Here is a 6,763-nt window from a genome sequence, read left to right on the forward strand (position 1 = left end):
CCAATTTCTGTTTTACTCATATTTTTCACTGCTGCAAACAAGGGAACTAGCAAGAATAAATTTAGAGGAGGTTTATTTGGTGTTTATGTTTTCAGAAGTCTCAGTCCACAGTCAGCCAGCCCCCTTGCTCTGGGTCCTAGGTGAGGTGGAACATCATGGCAGAAGAGTGTGGTAGAGGAAGGCAGCTCATAAAATGGCACCTGGAAGCAGAGAGAGAGACTTCTCCTCTCACCAGGGACAAGATACGTACCTCAAATGCACACTCTCAGTGATCTACCTACTCTAGCCACACCTTACCTGCCTCCAGTTACCACTCAGTTAATCCTTATCAGGGGATTAATTCACTGGTTAGGTTGTCTCATAACCCTATCATTTCACCTCTAAACTTTCTTACATTGTCTCACACATGAACCTTTGGGGGACACCTCATAGCTAAACCATAACACTTACCATGGGGCTCATATATAACATACTTACACCAGGCTATTCTAAGCTGAAAACAACTTTAATTATCTACAAAAACTCTACACTTTTACTCCTTCCTCACAATTTATCATTTTAGTATCAAAATTTGCATATCTTTGTAAGTGGTAGACCTTAACAATTTATTGAAGCAATAGTTGTTTATAATAGTTTCCTCTTTTAACTCTTATGCTTGAGATAAAAATGGTTAATATACAACCCTTAGAGTATTAGACTGTTCTGAATTTGACTATGTGTTACTTATGTGATAGAACATTATATCTTCCTAAGTTTTATCTTATTAACTAGCAATATTTTGCATTAGCTTCAGAAATTCTGATTAGAAATGATTAAGGTAGGCCTAGTGGTGTTGAAATCCCTTACCTTTTGTTTGTCTGTTAAAGTCTTATTTCCACTTCATTTATGAAGAACAATTTTAATTAGTAAAGTATTTATGGTTGGCAGCTTTTTTTCGCCACCTGCACTTTGGATATATCAGCCCACACTCTTGTAGCTGGCAAAGTTTCTGATGATAAATCTGCTGACAGCCATGTTGTCATTCAGTTATATATGATATGTTACTTATCTCTTGCTGCTTTCAGAATTATTATTTTTTGCCTTTGATTTTTGATAGTTTCATTACAATCTGCCTTGATGAATGTCTCTTTGGGTTGCATTTTATTGAAGTATTTTGTGTTTCCTGTACCTGGAGGTTGATAATTATCCCTAAGATTTGGGAAATTTTCAGCCATTATTTTCTTAAATGTGTTTCCTATGCTCACTTCACTCTCTTGTTTTTCCTATTATGTGTGGGCTGGGGCTGTAGCTCAGTGGTAGAGCACTTTCCCAGCATGTATGAGACCATGGGTTCAATTCCTGGTACTTAAAACAAGACAAAAAAGTGCAAAAATGAGAACAAATCCTCCTAATATGTGAATGTTAGTTCTCCTGATGATGTCCCATAATTCCTATAGGACTTTCTTTCTTATCTAATTGAAAAATTTCTATCTTCATGCTCACTGGTAAGCTGTTGAAGCTTCCTGTTGAATTCATTTTAATTATTATGCTTTTTCTCCAAAACTTATTTCTGTTTCTTGACTGAACTTCTCATTTTGTTCTTGAAATTTTTCCCAAATTTTATTTAATTTTATACTTGTATTTTTCTATAGTTCCCTGAACTTCTTTCAGAAAATTATTCTGAATCCTGTGCCAGTCATGTAATAGATCTCCATTTCTTTAGTTTCAATTACTGAGGTTTTATTAGTTTCTTTGGTTGAGTCATAACTTGTTTTTTAAAATCTTCCTAGGTAGTCCTTGATTTCTAATTTTTATTAACCAAATTTGTTTCTATTAGCATGAACTATTGTCTACTTACATTTTGCATTTGAGATTAATTCATCAAAATGGTTCAGTAAACCAAAAAAGATTTTTAAAAATCTTTAAATAATATTTTATGAAATTCTTATTATGATTTTCTTACTAGACATCATTGTTTTATTTCTTAACACTCTATTCAAATCTTTGTGTGCAGATTTAGAAAGCTTGTAAATGGTTCTATAATTGAATTGGGTATGTTTTAACTATGATCTTCCTCCTCACAGTATATATAAAGATGGATTAAATCTCTAATCCTACAGATTAGGAATGATGGAAACTTTGTCTGGATACCTGTGTAGCTGGAAAGAATTACATCTTCATGGTAATTCTTGACTTTAGTTTCCTGATTTTGCTCAACTTGGCAGATGTGTATTTTTGTGGCTCTGCCTATGTTGCTTTGTTCAACATCAAGTCAAGAAGTTTCATTTCAAGTAACATTTTCATTAGTGGACAACATTAGTTAGCTTTTTGTCTCTGTGAACAAAATACCTGACAAGAACAGCTAAGAGGAGGAAATATTTATTTTGACTCACAGTTTCAGAGGTCAGTACATGACCAGCTAACTCCATTGCTTTGGGCCCATGGTGAGGCAGAACATCATGGCAAAAGATTGTGGTACAGAAGTGCTGCTCCTTTCATGGTGGCCAGGAAGCAGAGAGAGAGGGAAAGGGATCACAGGGAAATTGCATCCTTCTAGGACATATCCCCAGTGACTCACTTCCTCCCGTGCCTCACCTGCCTACAGTTACCACCCAGTCATTCAAACTAGGTGACTGACTAGTTTCTAGCTCTCATAATCCAATCATTTCACCTCTGAACATTTCTGCATTAGCAAAGGAGCTTTGGGGAGATACTTCATTTCCAAACCATTACATGGACTATATACTCTCCTTTTACACTAGAATTCTGTGTGTAAATGTAGTAGGTTATATTAAAAGTTGGAGAAGAGAGGAGCGGAATATTATAAAAGTGCAGACAACTTCTAATTAAATACTAAAATGCCTGCCCTTAACTGTGCTATTACATAGTTTGCTAGCTGGATCCTCTCCTCTTTCATTTCTTTCTGCATCTCACCTTTTCTTCTCCTCTCTAATATCTATATCCCTTTCATTGTCATCTATTTGCTTAATTGTACCTCAGATTTCTATTCCATTATACAAGATAATTAGACTGAATCCAACTCTACAACCACACTCAGTGGTTTTTTGCTTTTGCATTTATAATTTATCAAATTTTTAAGCTGGAACAGGGTCCACTTTTTCAGAGAGACAGTAGCTAAATAAAATCTTTGTGTGTGTGTGTGTGTGTGTGTATGTGTGTTTGTGTGTGTGTGTGAGACTTTGTTTTGTGTTTTGTTTTGCCATTAGAGCAGAATATCAAAATGCCCAAGAGTTTGTAATACTGCCTCAGGTTCCTGAAACTTTATGTATTAACAGTTTCTGAGGTAGTAACAGATGGGGCAGCACGAGAGAGATCAGATTTGAGTGAATTGGTAGCTAAAATTAGAGATTAATGTGTTAGGTTTAGAACTTATATTCATATGCTAGAAATAAAAACTGTAAAGTAATTAAACTCTGAAGAGGATATATTCAAATAAAATAACATGAATTATAATTAGACATTTTATTTTGCTTAAGGAAAGTATACTTATCCAATAGATATTACTTATTCAATATAATTACAAAATTTATGACTATAAAAATAAACTTATTTTAACCTGAATCTTCAAATTCAAAGAACTATTTAATGCGTTCTGAGTTTTTAAAAATTCTGGATTTCTTTTTTTTTTTTTTTTTTGTGGCTTTAATTGGAGTGCTAGAAAACATGCTTCTTACTTCTTCATATATTCTATTTTGTTTAACTCAACTTCGTCTTGATGAACAGATAACACCATGGTCAAAGCTGCTCTCTGGAAATGATTATTTTTGCTTAACTAATTCTTTTCTGCTTTTTAACCAATAATGCAAATTGGTTTATTTCAACTTAGTAAGATGCTTGTATGTTCATTTTTATTTTAAATGAATGAAAATAAATAACTGACAATGGTTAGGTGCAATTTGGATTGAAAATTCTCTCCCCTCCCTCTCTGCTAAAAATTTAGTTGTTTAAGTACTGTCACAATAAATACAAGTGACTTTTTTTTTAAATAAACAGAGTGCTACATATTGTCCTTTTAGACCAGTGCTCTGGGACAGAAACCTAAACATCTGCTAGTCTGTATGAGAAAAAAAAGCTAAGATTTATTTAATTATTTATTTTTGTGGTGCTGGGGATTGAACCTAGGGCCTTGTGCATAGAAGGCAAACACTCTACCAACTGAGCTATGTGTCCAGCCCAAGCCAAGATTTATTTTTTAATTACACTTTTTATTCTCATGAACTGAGGGTTCACATGCAGCTGGAAGAAATGATATGAATGCTGTGTCCCTTTACCCGGTTTCCTCCTTCTGGGTAAAGGGACATCTTGAAGAGCTATAGTACATTATTACAGCCAGATATGTCTATTGATCCAATCAAGAGAATATTTTCACCACCACAAGCATCCCTCATTTTGTCCTTCTACAGTGAGACCCTCTTTCCTCCTTCCTCCCCCTTAATGCTGGGCAACTTCTAATTAGTTAATCTCTATCAATTTTTCATTTCAAGAATGTTATATAAATTGAATAATACAGTTTGTAACATTTTGGAAATGGCATTTTTGGTTGCATGTATTAATAGTTTATTTCTTTTTAGGGTCTAATAATACTTCATGATATAGATGTACCACAGTGTGTTCATCTACTCACCAGTTGAAGGCTCTCAGGGATGTTTCTGTATTTTGGCTGACATGTATAATTCTTTTATAAACATTCATGAACAGTTTGTATGTGTGTGTGCATGAATATGTTTCATTTATCTGGGAAAAATGCCAAGAATACAACTGAGCTGTATGGTACTTACAAGTTTAGTTATTTTTTTCAAGAAACTACCTAACATTTTTCCAGGATGACTCAGCCATTTTACATTCTCTTCAGCAAAGTATGAGTGATCCAGCTTGTTTGTATCCTCACATCCAGCATTTGGTGTTGTCTATTTTTATTTCAGCCATTCTCATAGGTGTGTGGTAATATCTCATTGCAGCTTTAGCTCACATATCTCTATAGGCTTGTGATATTGAACATCTTTTTGAAGCCAGATTTAAAGTTAGGTAGTCAGTGTAGTTAGGTAAATCGGGTCTAATATCATATCGAGTGAAATCTAAAATGGAGGCCATGCTGAGAATGATTCCAGAAAAGCAGGACAACTCATGGAATGTTAATGAAGTCCCAAAGGCCCTAGGCCAAAGTCCACCCCAAAGAAATGTTAATGGAACCCAGGAAACAGCCCCCAACAGATTTGGAGATAGCCCATCCCAAGAAGTGATAATGAAGTCCTTCCTGCCCAGATTTCTTGTTTGGCCCACCTGTGTCCCACCCCTCGGGCCTTTCATCCCACATTCCATCACCAAAACTATAAAAAGGGGAGACAACCGCACTTCCACGGATTCCACCTCTTGGGTCCCCTTCTTCCTCCGGGAGAAGTCTTTTCAGCTGTCCTTTAATAAACATCTAATTTCTACTCTGACCTTGCCTAGGCGTGCTTCTTTGGTGTTATTCTTAAACATTGGGGAAGCAATGTCACCGGTCAATAGCGGTAACATTTTCATCTGCTTGTATTTTCCCCATATTCTGAGTTGTTTGTTTTATTACTGCTGTTGTTTTGAGAATTCTTTATGTACTTAAGATACTATACATTTGTTAGATATGTGGTTTGCAAATATTTCATCCTAGTCTATAGCTTGTCTTTCTTCCCTGAACAAGGTTTAATGCAAAGTCAAAGTTTTCAGTTGTGACAAAAGTCAATTAATAAACTTCACTTTCATGGATTGTCTTTTAGTGTCAATTCCAAGTAGCTTTAAATACTGAAGATGTTCTTCTATTTTTTTTTCTACAAGTTTTATCTTACATTTAAGTTCATATTCCATTTTTGAATTAATTTTTGCATAAGGTGTATCATTTTTTAATAAAAATAACTGACATATGCAAATTTGACAAATTAGGTGAAATGTACCAATTCAATGAAAACAACAAAAATTAACACAATTTGTCTAATTGAATATCCTTATAATTGTTAAGGATATTTAGTACATAATATTAAAACTCTCCAGGAAGAAATCTCTAGCTCTGTGGGGTCTGTTTTCATTATATTTCTTGTAGCTTTTACCCACTCTCTCCTTTCATTGTCACTCTTGTTAGAAGTTTTTAAATTTCATTGATTGTTCTAATGAATCAACAGTCTATTTCCAATTCCATTATTTCCATTCTTATCTTTATTTCCTCCTTCCTGTTTGATTTGGGTTTATTTTGCTCTTCTTTTTCTAATTTCTGAAGTGGGAAGCTCCTAACTAAGCTACATTATCAATTTGAAACTTTTCTTCTTTTCTACTAAATTCATTTATTGGTGTAAAATTTCCTGTCAACATTCGTGTAACTGTGTCCCACAAACTTGGAAATGTTATGTTTTAATTCTCACTCTTTTTTGGGGGGGGGGTATCAAAGATTGAACTCAGGGCACTTGACCACTGAGCCACATCCCCAGTCCTATTTTGTATTTTATTCAGAGACAGGGTCTCACTGAGTTGCTTAGTGCCTTGCTTTTGCTGAGGCTGGCTTTGAACTTGCCATCCTCCTGCCTTAGTCTCCTGAGCCGCTGGGATTACAGGCCCTCACCACTGTGCCTGACTAATTCTAACTCATTCTGATGTATTTTTATTGCCTTTGAAACCTTATCTTTGACCTGTAGATTATTTAGAAGTATGTTGTTTAGTTTTCTCGCATTTGAATATTTCCCTATTATCTCTTTATCATTTATTTCTAGTTTAATTCCACTGAGGTCAGAAAACACAC

This window comes from Spermophilus citellus, assembly GCF_964194105.1.
Source record: "Spermophilus citellus genome assembly, chromosome: 16".
NCBI lineage: Eukaryota > Metazoa > Chordata > Mammalia > Rodentia > Sciuridae > Spermophilus > Spermophilus citellus.